At 41.7% G+C, this 16,993-nt stretch overlaps 1 pseudogene; it reads right to left on the reverse strand.

Moving 5' to 3' along the window:
- LOC124024529 overlaps positions 1 to 16,993 on the reverse strand; it is an 84,980-nt pseudogene that overhangs the window by 33,458 nt on the left and 34,529 nt on the right.

Below are 16,993 nucleotides of genomic sequence, written 5' to 3' on the forward strand. Positions count from 1 at the left end.
GGCTGGAATAATACATTATGGTCTCTCGCTTGCATTTCAAAACGCATGTTTTTTCCCCCTTTGTATTATCTTTTACCAGATCTAATGTGTTATATTCTCCTACATTAAATTCACATTTCCACAAACTTCAAAGTGTTTCCTTTCAAATGGTATCAAGAATATGCATATCCTTCCTTCAGGTCCTGAGCTATAGGCAGTTAGATTTGGGTATGTTACTTTAGGCAAAAATTGACAAAAAGGGGGAGGATCTTTATTAAGTAAATACCTGCACTCAACTTGTGCAATACGTTAGGAGATAAAGCAGATTGCGTTCTTGGCTGGCAGCCACACAAGTAAATTTGTTTACATTGAGTAATCTGGGCATTTTTTTGCAAAAACGATGCATGGCCACCATATGTCTAATGTTTGTGACGAGAGAATGTAGCCAGCTGCATTTTGTAATGTTTTGCTTAAAGTTAAGCTTGCATTTTACAGGAGAAAATAAGGCTGGCTACACAGAAAAGCATCAGAGAAAAGTTGCACATCAGTCAGAGCTCTGTCTGCTGATAGAATGCCTGTTTGTGAATTCTCACCCAAGTGGATAAGTGCAACTGAAGCACAAAATAAGTCTGATGCTGAGCAGAAATGACGGAAGCACTTTAGAAATAGGTTTACAAGACGCAGCAAGATATTATGGGTTCTATATTGTTTACTTGAATAAAAAAACAAAGAATTCCGATTTAATGCTACCCTACCCCTAAGTTCGCATGTATATTTTTAGTAATTTAGCAGACACTCTCATCCAAAGTGACATACAGGAGCAATTAGGGGTAAGGGCCTTGCTCAAGGGCACATGGGCAGATTAACATAGTGGGCTCAGGGATTCGAACCAGTAAAAAAATAATAATAATTGGTTCCTCCTACCTACAGTGCCTTCAGAAAGTATTCAGACCCCTTGACCTTTTCCACTTTGTTACGTTAAAGCTTCATTTTAAAATGGATTAAATTTTAACAATCCTCAGCCATCTCCACACAACACCCCATAATGACAAAGCGAAAACAGGTTTATATATTTTTGCAAATGTATTACAAAAACAAAACTCAAATACCTTATTCACATAAGTATTCAGTCCTTTTACAATGAGACTCAAAATTGAGCTCAGGTAAATTCTGTTTTCATTGATCATCCGTGAGATGTTTCTACTTGATTGGAGTCCACCTGTGGAAATGTAATGGACTGGACATGATTTGGAAAGGCACAAACCTGTCTACATAAGATCCCACAGTTGACAGTGCATGTCAGAGCAAAAGCCATGAGGTCGAAGGAATTGACTGTAGAGCTCCGAGCCAGGATTGTGTCGAGACAGATCTGGGGAAGGGTATCAAAAAATGTCTGCAGCATTGAAAGTCTCCAAGAACACAGTGGCCTCCATCATTCTTAAATGGAAGAAGTTTGGAACCACCAAGACTCTTCCTAGAGCTGGCTGCCCGGCCAAACTGAGCAATCTGGGGAGAAGGGCCTTGGTCAGGGAGGTGACAAAGTACCCGATGGTCACTGACAGAGCTCCAGAGTACCTCTGTGGATATGGGAGAACCTTCCAGAAGGAAAACCATATCTGCAGCACTCCACCAATCAGGCCTTTATGGTAGAGTGGCCACACGGAAGCCACTCCTCAGTAAAAAGGCACATAACAGCCCACTTGGAGTTTACCGAAAGCACCTAAAGACTCTCAGACCACGAGAAATAAGATTCTCTGGTCTGATGAAACCAAGATTGAACTCTGGCCTTAGCGGCAAGCGCCACGTCTGGAAGAAACCTGGCACAATCCCTACGGTGAAGCATGGTGGTGGCAGAATCACGCTGTGGAGAGGTTTTCAGCAGCAGGGACGGGGAGACTAGTCAGGATCGAAGGAAAGATGAACGGAGCAAAGTACCCGAGAGATCCTTGATCAAAACCTGCTCCAGTGTGCTCAGGACCTCAGACTGGGGCGAAGGTTCACCTTCAAAACAGGACAACAATCCTAAGCACACAGCCAAGCCAACGCAGGAGTTGTTTTCGGGCAAGTCTCTGAATGTCCTTGAGTGGCCCAGCCAGAGCCCAGACTTGAACATCTCTGGAGAGACCTGAAAATAGCTGCCCAACAACACTCCCCATCCAACCTGACAGAGCTTGAGAGGATCTGCAGAGAAGAAATGGGAGAAACCCCCCCAAATACAGGTGTGCCAAACTTGCAGCGTCATAAGCAAGAAGACTCAAGGCTGTAATCGCTGCCATAGGTGCTTCAACAAAGTACTGAGTAAAGGGTCTGAATACTTATGTAAATTTAATATGTTTTTATTTATGAAAGTTTAAAATAAATTACACATTTTTTTAAAACTCGTTTTTGCTTTGTCATTATGGGGTATTGTGAAGATTGTTTTGTTTTCTTTAATGTAATCCATTTTAGAATAAGGATCTAACCTAAAAAATGTGGAAAAAGTGAAGGGGTCTGAATACTTTCCAAATGCACTGTATACACACACTACATGGCTATACACAGAAGTTTTCCCGAACCATGAAAAACAGCCCCAGACCATTATTCCTCCTCCACCAAGCTTTACAGTTGACACTATGCATTGGGGTAGGTAGCATTCTCCTGGCTGGCGCTTGGCATTGTGATCTTAGGCTTGTGTGCGGCTGCTCGGCCATTGAATCCTATTTCATGAAGCTCCAGACAAACAGTTATTGTGCTCACGTAGCTTCCGGAATCAGTTTGGAACTTGGTAGTGAGCGTTGCAACCAAGGGTATACACTTTAAGCACAACACGTTTCAGCTAGAGGTCGACCGATTATGATTTTTCAACGCTGATACCAATTATTGGAGGACCAAAAAAAGCCGATACCGATTAAATCGGATGATTTTTATTTATTTATTTGTAATAAATGACAATTACAACAATACTGAATGAACACTTATTTTAACTTAATATATTACATCAATAAAACCAACTATTTTTATTTATTTGTAATAAATGACAACTACAACAATACTGAATGAACACTTATTTTAACTTAATATAATACATCAATAAAATCAATTTAAATAGTGAAACATGTTGAATTTGGTTTAAATAATACAAAAACAAAGTGTTGGAGAAGAAAGTAAACGTGCAATATGTGCCATGTAAGAAAGCTAACGTTTAAGTTCCTAGCTCAGAACATGAGAACATATGTTAAAAAGGAACCACCAGCTTTCATGAGTCTTCAATATTCCCAGGTAAGAAGTTTTAGGTTGTAGTTATAGGAATTATAGGACTATTTCTCTCTACAAGATTTGTATTTCATATGCCTTTGACTATTGGATGTTCTTATAGACACTTTAGTATTGCCAGTGTAACAGTATAGCTTCCGTCCCTCTCCTCGCTCCTACCTGGGCTCGAACCAGGAACACATCAACAACAGCCATCCTCGAAGCAGCGTTAACCATGCAGAGCAAGGGGAACAACTACTCCAAGTCTCAGAGCTCTTGACGCTTGAAGCATTGCGAAGAGCTGCTGGCAAAACGCACAAAAGTGCTGTTTGAATGAATGCTTACGAGCCTGCTGGTGCCTACCATCGCTCAGTCAGACTGCTCTATCAAATCATAGACTTAATTATAACATAACAACACACAGAAATACGAGCCTTCGGTCATTAATATGGTCAAATCCGGAAACTATCTCAAAGGATTTTTATTTATTTTATTATTTCAGTGAAATACGGAACCGTTCCGTATTTTATCTAACGAGTGGCATCCATAAGTCTAAAAATTCCTGTTACATTGCACAACCTTCAATGTTATGTCATAATTATGTAAAATTCAGGCAAAAAATTAGTTCGCAACGAGCCAGGTGGCCCAAACTGTTGCATATACCCCGACTCTGTGTGCAATGAACGTAAGAGAAGTGACACAATTTCACCTGGTTAATAAATATGCAGGTTTAAAAATATATACTTCTGTGTATTGATTTTAAGGAAGGCATTGATGTTTATGGTTAGGTACATTCGTGCAACGATTGTGCTTTTTTCGCAAATGCGCTTTTGTTAAATCATCCCCCATTTGGCGAAGTTGGCTGTCTTTGTTAGGAAGAAATAGTCTTCACACAGTTCGCAACGAGCCAGGCGGCCCAAACTGCTGCATATACCCTGACTCTGTTGCAAGAGAAGTGACAATATCCCTAGTTAAAATACATGTTAGCAGGCAATATTAACTAAATATGCAGGTTTAAAAATATATACTTGTGTATTGATTTTAAGAAAGGCATTGATGTTTATGGTTAGGTGCACGTTGGAGCAAAGAAAGTCCTTTTTCGCGAATGCGCACCACATCGATTATATGCAACACAGGACACGCTAGATAAACTAGTAATATCATCAACCATGTGTAGTTAACTACTGATTGTGATTGATTGTTTTTATAAGATAAGTTTAATGCTAGCGAGCAACTTACCTTGACTTCTTACTGCATTCGTGTAACAGGCAGGCTCCTCGTGGAGTGCAAAGTAAGGCAGGTGGTTAGAGCGTTGGACTAGTTAATCGTAAGGTCGCTAGATTGAATCCCCGAGCTGACAAGGTGAAAATCTGTCGTTCTGCCCCTGAACAAGGCAGTTAACCCACCGGTCCTTGGCCATCATTGAAAATAAGAATGTGTTCTTAACTGACTTGCCTAGTTAAATAAAGGTGGCAAAAAAATAATTTTAAATTCAGTGTCCACAAATATCGATTTCCGATTGTTATGAAAACTTGAAATCGGCCCCAAATAATCGTCTATTCCGATTAATCTGTCGACCTCTAGTTTCAGCATTCCCGTTCTGTGAGCTTGTGTGGGCTACCACTTTTCAGTTGAGCCGTTGTGGCTCCTAGACATTTCCACTTCACAATAACAGCACTAAGAGTTGACCGGAGCAGCTCTAGCAGAGCAGAAATTTGATGAACTGACTTGTTGGAAAGGTGGCATCCTAAGTCAGTGAGCTCTTCAGTACAGGCCATTCTACTGCCAATGTTTGTCTATGGAGATTGCATGGCTGTGTACTCAGTTTTGGCTGAAATAGATGTGTCCACATACTTTTGTCCATGAAGTGTATAACTTCATGAGCTGGATTGCTTGTCTTTGCAATTTGTTTATTTTTATTTGTGCTCTTCCGCTAGCAGCCTCCATGGAAATTCACTATTACTTGGGCTAATTCTGTTAGCATTCTGGTAATAGAGGCCCAATGGGCTTTTTTTGCATCATTTGCCACACACCTTGTGTGCTAAACCAGTAATACCGTAAATACCGGGGTAGGCAGTCGTTCTTAAACCGACTTGCCTAGTTAAAGAAAAAGGTTAAATACATTTAAAGTAAAATAACCTTTGAGTAGCAGACTTCCTGTGAGATCATAGCTAGTTTAACCCCTTCCTGCCCTGGGCCTAACCTACCTACAACCCCCCAACCTTGACCCCAGACCCAACCTGTAACCTAGGCCGGCCCTTCAGACCAACCACTGAGGGGGAGTCAGGGAGGCACAGACGGACAGGCAGGCACCATCCAACAGTATGTGTCGATACAACCAGAGTGAGTAGTACAGACAACATGGTTGAGTTATTATGGGGTGTTACTGCAACAACCAGGCTCATGGGGGTTGTAGTGTGGTATGGATAGAGAGGCGTGGGGAGGGGTTAGTAGTGGACTACAGGGTGAGATGAGATGCAAAGACAGATGATTATGACTGGGATGTGGGCACACACAAACACACACACAACCTACCTCATCAGGAATCAGCCGTTTGAGTTTCTGTACAGAGAGGGGAGGGGGAGGAGTGGGGGGGGTTGAGAGAACGAGTGAAAGAAAGAAATGGGGAGATTGAACAGGGGAAGAGGGAGACAATGAGGGATACGGGGAGATCGAGGGAGGGATTAAGGGACAGACAGAAGGAGAGAAAGAGAGGGAGTGGGGGAGAGAGGAAAGGATCAATTAGGATCAGACAGGGACCGTCTCTACAAAGGTCATTATTAATCATTGCGGACAGAGGGGAATAGGCTACAGGTAGATCAATATCACAATAACAGACTACTTCATTAAACACAGTTACACATTACACACTGGATCAATCGAGAACATACACACTTAGATTAGCTCACTAATTCCTCTTGTACGACGTTATGGATCATCTGAACAATTCCACATGCAGGGATTGATCCATTTTATTTTACGATTAGGAGATTTCAGATTTTTTTGACAGGTTTAAAGCAGAATGACAGTACAATTGCACTAGCAAACCTTGCCACAAGGTGTCAGGCTACACCAATGAATAGCTTAGTGAAGGCAGGGTCTCAATTGATAATTGGCCAACACCAGGTGGCTTATGGGGCAAGTTCCTCACTTCCTATGTTTGCATTCTACTCTATTAAGCTACATAACTGCAAAAGATAAGCCAGAAAAAAGATGCATGATCTCTGTAACGGTGCTTCCAAACATGGCCCATAATGACTGTCCCACATGCCAGCATCTGGAGCCAATCAGCAGCCACCCAGAGGGTCACAGGCCACAGAACACACACTGAACAACAACCTAGGCTCAACATGTTCAACTGCTTTATAAAGTCAAACTTCAGGGGAAGACAAACAGAGGAACACACACACCTCTCATCTCTCTCTGAGCCAGCCTTCCTAGGTTTTGTTATGTCGGATATAGTCTATAAATTAGGTAAGAAGTCTAATTTGAAGGCTCTTTATCAAAGCGATTTGATTTGTCAACTGTGCCTTTTCTCATTGTAAAAAAAATAAATAAAATTGTTTGAATAGGCAGATAAATACATGTTTATGCAGGGGGGGGGATAATAGCCTACTACTTTGGAGATCATAAAAACAATTAAATAAATGACGTTACTTGGCTGGTTACTGATCGGCTCTCTGTAGCAATTCATTCTATGCAGGTGGGTCGGGTTGAAGAGAAAAATCTGTCCAGACGCCGGATATCAGACGGGGCTCAGAATATAAGTGGCCGGCGAGGAGCAGGTTCGGCTCCAAAAAAATTAAAATAAAAAAAATAAAAAGACCAGTGCAGGACTCTACTATAGTGATCAGTTTTCTCTACAACAGAGAAAGGTTCAATTGGCCTAAGCTGACTTTCATTCTCCCTCTCTCTCGCCTCCCTCCTCTCTCAAGAAGGCATGCGGACAAAGGCGGACTGACACACATACGCGTGCGTACACACAGCTACATGGAAAACAGTGCAAACAAGGGACTGGTGTAAGGGGCTGTTGGGACTACAATATGGATTCTAAACAAATTCAATTTAAGAGAGCTGCTAATTAGCCATTAGCTAATAACACAAAGAAACACAATTTGCTAAGTCACATCATGGAGATCGTCATTACTGCACACCATCTCCACACTTCTCTCTCTCCATCTCTTGTTCTCTTTCCATCCCTCCTCTCTCTCTCCATCCCTCCTGAGGTAGCCAGCTGATTGGATCTGGGCCTGAGAGAATGACAGAGGGTGTTAGGTCCCTAGTGCCATTCTCTTCTTTTTGATTACTTTATCTCAACTTTCATCTCTCGTTACCTTAGAGGTATCCAGATTATCAAACCGACCTTGTGCCATACCGGGATATTAAGTAATACCGGCACTGAACACAAGGGGGCACTGTTTTCACACCCCACAGATACTCTGTAATCCGAAGGTTAGCAATTGCTAACAAGTACATGTAAAATCCAATAGAGAATGCTAACTGAATTTACTTTTTATATGACCAATATATACAGTCAATATATATACTGCACGCACAACACAAATAATTAGCCAGCAATGCTCTTGATCCAATAGGGGATTCTCTGCTGATACCAAGCGAATGCTTGATTTTGTAAGAAGCTAACCACACTTAGCTAGATAGCTAACTAGCTACTAAATTAGCAGACCAAATGCACAACTGCAGAGCATTTAGCACATTTTAGACAGTTAACTAAATAGTTACAAGATATCTAGCTGTCAAACATTTAGTTGTAAATTCCATACGGTGACTCACAAGGCTCCGGTCTCTTGTCATTGTGTGCTTGTAAACAAACACCACATGACTGGGGACAACCAGTAAGCTTCATCATGAAAAATGATGTGACAGGTGAAATAAAGTACGCAATCTTCTTTATCTCCTATTGTATTGCACAAGTTGACTGCAAGTATTTACTCAAAAAGTAGCTAGGAATATTCACATTTATTAATTTTTTAAAACTTCAAATAAATAGTTTCAACGGTATTGAAAAAAACCATCCCGAGACTTTTTCCAAATACCCGGTATGCAGTATACCGCCCAAGCCTATATTACCTTCTGGTAACTTTCACACAAGTACTTTGGGAACACATTCAGATTGATGTCTGCCAACCCAGTCCCAGCCATTATGACCCTCATCAAAGAACTATTAGGTCTGCAGCTAGACTTGAATAGGAGTTGTGATGTGTTGGCCGTCTGCTCCATTCTATTTCTATGCTTTTGGGCTGACATTAACTGCTACCCTTTAAGAAATACCAGACATGGTATGAGGAACTTGTGGCTCACAAATGTCAAAGGGATGGAGCGGGAGACAACCTACCTCCCTCAGAAAAACACAGACATACACACTTTGTCATGTTTTAATATACAACACCCCAGTTATCCAACCTCTTAGGTTAACAATACGAGTGAACTCACGAGGGCTCAACAGTTAAACTGATGTGTATTCAAACACACTCATGGGCACATACACAAACAAAAAGGCTGACACTGCACATTGTTGTTCACATGATAGATGTTGTCACACAGGGTGCTATTTGGGAAGCAGCCAAAGAGCTGGTAATGGAGACTACCTGTGTGGTGCTGTTCTTCTATAGTACACGATGTGAATATCCTCTAATGACGGAAACAAACATTATGTGGACACATAAATGCATTTTCAAAGCTACAGCACACAAGGGACCAAAGCATATGGTCTGCTTCGTGCTTTCATTTTTGGCAAGGATTTTTTTTTTTAAATACTGCGATACTGGTATCGTCCTGGGCCTAATTCTTATACAGGCCAGTGTGATGACCAATTGGTGTTCGTCTCCTGCAGTGAACACGGATCCTGATCCCGTCTACAGGGAGGTTTCCGCTTAGGCTACATCGACGACAACAAGTGCAGGTGCAAACACGCAGCTCAGTGTTTCTGTCAGAAATGGAGCCAGACAGCGTAACGATATGAATTTACCGGACATCCATATGCATTGGGTGCGTAACGTAATAGGGCGTCCATCCACGGTGCTCAAAATCCCCTATAGATGATCGTAATTCATTTGAACAGAATAGAAAACAGCCTGCAAAGTTGTAAGAAAATAAAGTAGTATGATGTTCTTATACCAACATGAAAGGTTTAATTGAAAAGCAAAACATTACTCTAGGTGGCCACAAAAATGAAGAAATTGTAAATCTGATGTTGGACAATGAAATTTGATATGTAAATTAACATGTGTTAAGGCTGGGTCGTTAAGAAAGCTTATTTTACAATGCTCTTGTGAAACGAGGCCCGAGCCATGCATTTATGAAAGCACTTGTTACCCTGACGCAGCCATTCTAAAAACAGCCGATGCCATGATGGTGTCATTTAACCCTCAAGGCCTGAATGTGAGAATACAGACACAAAGAACTCTGGGTAATCACACAGGAAACAGAGTGTGTATATGAGAGCGAGATAGGAGAAAATGTCCAAAGTTATATTCCCCCCACCACATATAGCCTTCACACTGTCAGGTCAGGCCACCAGCTTAACTCTGAGTAATTAGAAAGAGATGAGAACAGGCTGCTTTCCTTGTGAGAACTTCACAAAGAGGATCACACACACAAACAGACAAACACAGTGTAATTATCCTTCTAAAAAGTACCCTGGTTTACAGGCACTTGCCGGGAAAACCACACAGAGAGTTCCCAAAGGACCATCATTAAACAAAGACAAAAAGAAGCACGGAACCAAAAGAGCAGAAGAACTGTATTTGGTTCTTGTGGTTCCTAAGAAACGTAGTGGAAGTCAGCATTTAAGCGCTTGGCTTGTGACAAGAACATAATGAGCCAGTCAGCCTCTCTTCACAGCACTGTCACTACTAATGTACAGCTCCCACCCAGAACCATAAGACAGCAGTGTGTGTGTGTGTGTGTGTGTGTGTGTGTGTGTGTGTGTGTGTGTGTGTGTGTGTGTGTGTGTGTGTGTGTGTGTGTGTGTGTGTGTGTGTGTGTGTGTGTGTGTGTGTGTGTGTGTGTGAGAGAGAGACAGCTATGCTGAGCGAGAGGGACAAAGAAAGCAGGTTGAGAAATCGAAGAGAAAGAGAGAAAAGGAGCACACTTGAACCATTACTCACTTCCCTTTAGAGACAATTAGAGGTCAGAGTAATGTCACAGTAACTTAACTGACCAACTGAATGATTAAAGGAATAACCCCTTTATTGCACCTGTGATCTCTCTCACACACACACACACACACACACACACACACACACACACTGTTTCTTTCTGAAAAACAAAGTCCACTATAGACCAGTGATGTCACAGTTTAAACTACTGCTAGTTACATACCTACTAAGGAGAAAATTACTATTTTGGAGAGAGATGGATAGAGGGAGATTGTGCATGTTGTTATCTCCACTGTGGCTGTTGATGTGAGTGTTTGCAGCATTGCCATGGCTCCCTGGTAGCGGCTGTGCTCCGCTGAGCGGTGAGGGATGATGTCACCGGGAGGGGTTCTCTAGCAGGCGACACGCCCGTACACAAGTGACACAACACTTCCTGCTCACGGCTACCACAGGAAGTCAGTAACATAGTGAAACCTGACTCACTATCAGTCCCGAGGAGAGATCTAGGAAATCACATCCTCCTTTATTCCAACATGGTGTATTGGTGTTGTCACGATACCAGAATGGACTTCGATACCATTTAGTATCACGATACGCGATACCGTCATGACACTCGATTCCAAAACGACACCAACACAATACAGCGACAACAGCCAAAAGTCAGAATGGCACTTTATCCAGAGAAACTCAGCTACTGCTCTGTTCAAATTGTTGAGCATCTGGAGTTCAATTATCATTCATTATATTTGAACATTTATGTGAAGAATTTTAAAAAACAGACAGCCATGTATGCATTAATGAATGAATTATACAATCAATTCCACGTTGTTTCTACCAAAACTACAACATAACATGGTGGTAATCATTATTTGAAATAGTAAATCTCTATTGATAAAGTGGGTAAATGAAGTTGTAGTGTAGGCCTAGTCACAATACAGGTGAATGCGCATTATTCAACAGGTAAGTTGAGCTGGTTTTAGCTGATTTCACGGGGCTACAGATGACAAACAATCCCTTCTGTTTACGACTTATTTTAATAGCAACTGCTAAGAGAACATTTTATTGAGCAACAATATTGGCATAGAAGAAGCAATCACTTATTTTATAAAAGTGTGCGCTGTCTAAGTAATGACATCATGTGCAAGGCAGAATGCGGCTGTGGAATCTGACCTTGTGGGTATGCAACATAGTGGAAACCAGACGGGAGGTTTTTGGTGACAATCAGCATATTTTGCTTTTACGGTTTGCATATTATCAGAAACAAAGTACCAGGGTAGAGTGAACTGATGTTGTTTCAGCTATAAGCTAGCAGGGAAAGTTATCCTACGATTACAAAGGTGGAAGCTACCGGTGTCTTGCTTTGTAAAAGTGTTGTAGCCTGTATGGACATTGTTCTGCGACAACAATAATGAACAGTTTCAACACTTCTACATACCGTCGCTGCATTATTCCAGTGTGTTAACGTCCGTGCAGCATCAGTGGGGAGATAACAACGCAACCCAGAAAGCTCTAGCGATGATTGAACAAGTGGAGTGGGCACTTTGCTCTACAAAGGGGCTGCACGGATAGACCGACTTGAGCCTCTCATTCACCTTGGATATTTGACAGAAGTACTGAAAAAATTTGAGTATCGAACAAAGGTTTCGATACGCCGTGCAACACTAGTGCTAGTGCGCGTGTTACATGCTGAACACACCACTTGCGTTTGCGTTGCAAAATAAATGTACACATGCATGTTATTCAACCATTCCATCCAAACTGACTCGCGCCTGTCCGGTGTTGTCAGCATGTCAGGATGCTGCTGTGTGCCTTAAGGCAGGCAGTCACTGGTTAGGCCTAGGTGTGTTACACGTGGCTAAATTGCGTACTTTGTCCCTGAGGAACACTTGACTGTTTACACATGATCAAACACTCATTGAGAGATAAACAACTTGACAGAGAGAGAAGAGAGACACGCATACACACAACTAACACATGACGAACACAGAATGGTAATGATCATTCACAACAACAGAAGGGGGAAAAAAAGGGGGGGGGGGGGAGAGGCAAAAACAAATACAAAACACTGAACAAACAAAAATCACAATCAACACTTCCTGGGTGGACGACTGGTTTGGTTGCTACAACCCATCACATGGTTCTCAGCACTTTACTCATCAGCTTACTTCCCCTTGCAATGGCGTGGCACTAATCCTGGTAAATCAACTGAGACATTAACATAACACCAGCAGTCACTTTACATGACATGGAATGGTTTGCTTTCCTTAAAAACCACCCCAAAGCTAACATACTCAGTCAACACAGAAACACAACAAAACTCACGACCAACAAGCCACGCACCAGCAGTACTCTAAGACGGGGATCTAGATTAAGCCACGGGCTGTTTTTTTTCCCTCTTGAGCAGACGGTCATGTGACCAAATAGAAGCCCAAAACATAATAATTTCCAACCTTGCTTACATTTGTATGAGACCACATTATCCCTCGATTACGCATGGGAATACTTTGGAACAGATTTCCCAAATTAAAACCATTTGTATCGAATTCGCTTTTTTAAAAATAGAAAACACGAGGGGGGGGGGAATAAAATCAGAAGCAGTTCCATGGGTTAGGTCCATATTTGACAAAAATCTGTGACAGCTTCATCATACCCCTTTTCCATCCATGCCACCCCCGTCAGTGTGTATATAAAGTAACCAGGAAGTCCTTGGTTATATTAGGCTCCTTCCTTTTTATTATTTCACATCAGACTGTCTCCCTGGTTCACTGTCGCTGGCCCTGTTCAGTTACGCCTGACCGACCCCTGCTCCCTCTGCGTGTGTGTATGTGTGTGTGTGGTGCATAGCCTCCATGCAAGTCTTCATGAGTGTGTCCAAGTGGGCCGTTTTTTTCCGCATGCCTGCGCCATCCTTGAAGGGCCGTCCCTAATGATAAAACAAAAAAAACTAGCCCAGAACAACAAGAGAGGCTAACGCGATCCGCCCATGTCTGTACTGCTGCACGACGGCCTGTAAGTATTTCCGCTGGCAGATAAGTGAGAGAGTCATTAAAGAATGTAGAGCGCATTCCCACTGAAACCATGTCTGTCTGGTGGTATTACGCACAGGCTGGCGGACATATTATGTAGGGTCATTTAGAAATGTTAGGGGAATCGTCAACAACCTGCTTCATGTGGCATGCCCCACCTGAATAGAATACTAATGAGGCTATGTACGAAATGTGTGATTTGCAAGTACTGTAAAAGCAACATGCCAAAATGAGTTCAACTCTGTGAACAGAAAAGGCTTCCATTCATAACGTGCAGGCAACAAAAGACGCTGCTGAATGTAAAATCCAATCAAATACAACAGATTTAGACATGACCGTGAAATGCTTACTTACGAGCCCTTAACCAAAATGCTGAGAAAAGAAAGTTAAATAACGAGGAAATAAACAGTGCCTTCGGAAAGCATTCAGACCCCTCGACTCTTTCCACATTGTGTTACATTACAGCCTTACTCTAAAAACGGATTCAATAAAAAAATGCTCAGCAATCTACACACAATCCCCATAATGACCAAGTGAACACAGGTTTAGACATTGTTGCAAATATGAAACAAAGATTGAACTCTTTGGCCTGAATGCCATGCTTCACGTCTGGAGGAAACATGGCACCATCCCTACGGTGAAGCATGGTGGGGATATTTTTCAGCGGAAGGGACTTTGGGACTAGTCAAGATCGAGGCAAAGATGAACGGCGCAAAGTACAAAGAGATCCTTGATAAAAAAAACATGCCTCAGAGCTCTCAGGACCTCAAAATAGGGTGACGGTTCCCCTTCCAACAAGACAACAACCCTAGGCACACAGCCAAGACAAAGCAGGAGAAGCTTCGGGACAAGTCTCTGAATGTCTATGGGTGGCCCAGTCAGAGCCCGGACTTAATCCTGATTGAACATTTCTGGAGAGACCTAAAAATAGCCTTGCAGCAACGCTCCCAATCCAACCTGACAGAGCTTGAGAGGATCTACAGAGAAGAATGGGAGAAACTCCTCAAATACAGGTGTCAAACTTGTAGTGTAATACTCAAGGAGACTGTAATCATTGCCAAAGGTGCTACAACAAAGTACTGAGTAAATGTAATAAGATTTTTCATAAATTAACTAAAGTAAATAAATAAACAGTTTCTGCTTTGTCATTGTGGAGTAGTGTGTGTAGATTGATGAGGGGGGAAAACAATTTAATACATTTTAGAATAAAGCTGTAACCTAATAAAATGTGGAAACGGTAAAGGGGTCTGAATACTTTCAGAAGGCACTGTACAAGGGGTACAGGATAAAGTGACTATGCATAGATATTAAACATAGAGCAGCAGCAGTGTGTGGTGTGTGTAGTATGTGAGTGTGTGGTTAGAGTCCAGTGAATGTACAGTACCAGTCAAAAGTTGACACACCTACCCCTTCAAGGGTTTTTCTTTATTTTTACTATTTTCTACATTGTCGAACAATAGTGAAGACATCAAAACTATGAAATAACACATTTGGAATCATGTAGTAACCAAGTGTTGAAGAAACCAAAATATATTATAGATTCTTCAGTGTAGCCATCCTTTGCTTTGATGACAGCTTTGATCACTCTTGGCATTCTCTCAACCAGCTTCACCTGGAATGCTTTTCCAATAGTATTTAAGTAATTCTCAAATATGCTGAGCACTTGTTGGCTGCTTTTTCTTCATTCTGAAGAGTCCTTAGTGATGTGGACACCAAGGAACTTGAAGCTCTAGACCCGCTATGGTGGCAAGGTGGAACGCACAACTCATTTAGAACAGCAGTGTTGGCCTACAAGAGGGGGGCGGTTAAGAACGGACAGCTTACTGGGGATTGTTGCCTATGCAGATGTCCAAGGCACTGCATCTCAGTGCAAGAGGCATCACTACAGTCCCTGGTTTGAATCCAGGCTGTTTCACATCTGGCCGTGACTAGGAGTCTCATAGGACCCCGCACAATTGGCACAGCGTTGTCCGGGTTTGGCGGAGGAAGGTCGTCATTGTAAATAATACTTTGTTCTTAACTGACTTGCCTAGTTAAATAAAAGGTTCAGTTAATTATATATATATATATATATTTTTTTTTTTTACGGATTAAGTATATATGTGCCATTGCTAAAGCAACTACAATTGTCTTAATTTTCCACTCTTTGTAGCTGTTTTTATTTGTCAAGCCACAACTGATTGAGCCAAATAAAACATTTTGGTTGTACTAGCACCTCTGTCACAATTTTGGGAAATGTTTATTTTTGTGCCATTTTAAAGGAATGATTTTGACCACATATGGCTATTTAGGTGGCATTTCTAAATGCAAATAGACAAGGTTGTGCATGAGTACTGAGGCTGAGAACTTATTTATCACTGGTTCTATCTTACCGGTGTGTGTATGATGCTAGCAGAATTATTTGATAAATGACACCTTTTCTATGCGTACGACCAGTCGTGTTTTAGAATAGTTTCTACACAATATTGATAAATAAGGCCCCTGAAGAAGATATGTCTTTTCCTACCTTATGTGCCCACAAACTAGAGGTCGACCGATTAATCGGAATGGCAGAGTTCATAACAATCGGGAAATCGGGATTTTTTAAATAGATTTTTTGTTACACCTTTATTTAATCTTTAATTAACTAGGCAAGTCAGTTAAGAACACATTCTTATTTTCAATGACCGCCTAGGAACGGTGGGTTAACTACCTCGTTCAGGGGCAAAAAGACAGATTTTCACCTTGTCAGCTCGGGGGATCCAATCTTGCAACCCTAACGTTAACTAGTCCAACGCTATAACGACCTGCCTCTCTCTCGTTGCACTCCACAAGGAGACTGCCTGTTACGCGAATGCAGTAAGCCAAGGTAAGTTGCTAGCTAGCATTAAACTTATCTTATAAAAACAATCAATCAATCATAATCACTAGTTAACTACACATGGTTGAGGTTTTACTAGATATTATCTAGCTTGTCCTGCATTGCATATAATCTGACTGAGCATACAAGTATACAAGTATCTAAGTATCTGACTGAGCGGTGGTAGGCAGAAGCAGGCGAGTAAATATTCATTCAAACAGCACTTTCATTTTGCCAGCAGCTCTTCGTTGTGCGTCAAGCATTGCTCTGTTTATGACTTCAAGCCTATCAACTCCCGAGGTGAGGCTGGTGTAACCGAAGTGAAATGGCTGGCTAGTTAGCGCGCGCTAATAGCGTTTCAAACGTCACTCGCTCTGAGCCTTGGAGTGGTTGTTTCCCTTGCTCTGCATGGGTAACGCTGCTTCGAGGGTGGCTGTTGTCATCGTGTTCCTGGTTCGAGCCCAGGGAGGAGCGAGGAGAGGGACGGAAGCTATACTGTTACACTGGCAATACTAAAGTGCCTATAAGAACATCCAATAGTCAAAGGTTAATGAAATACAAATGGTATAGCGGGAAATAGTCCTATAATTCCTACAACCTAAAAATTCTTACTTGGGAATATTGAAGACTGAACCACCAGCTTTCATATGTTCTCATGTTCTGTGCAAGGAACTTAAACGTTAGCTTTCCTACATGGCACATATTGCACTTTTGTTGTTTTATTATTTCAACCAAATTGAACATGTTTCATGTTTTATTATTATTTTTTTATGTTATTTATTTATTTTTTTTATATA

The sequence above is a fragment of the Oncorhynchus gorbuscha genome, unplaced genomic scaffold (genome assembly GCF_021184085.1).
Source record: "Oncorhynchus gorbuscha isolate QuinsamMale2020 ecotype Even-year unplaced genomic scaffold, OgorEven_v1.0 Un_scaffold_1912, whole genome shotgun sequence".
In the NCBI taxonomy this organism is placed as follows: domain Eukaryota; kingdom Metazoa; phylum Chordata; class Actinopteri; order Salmoniformes; family Salmonidae; genus Oncorhynchus; species Oncorhynchus gorbuscha.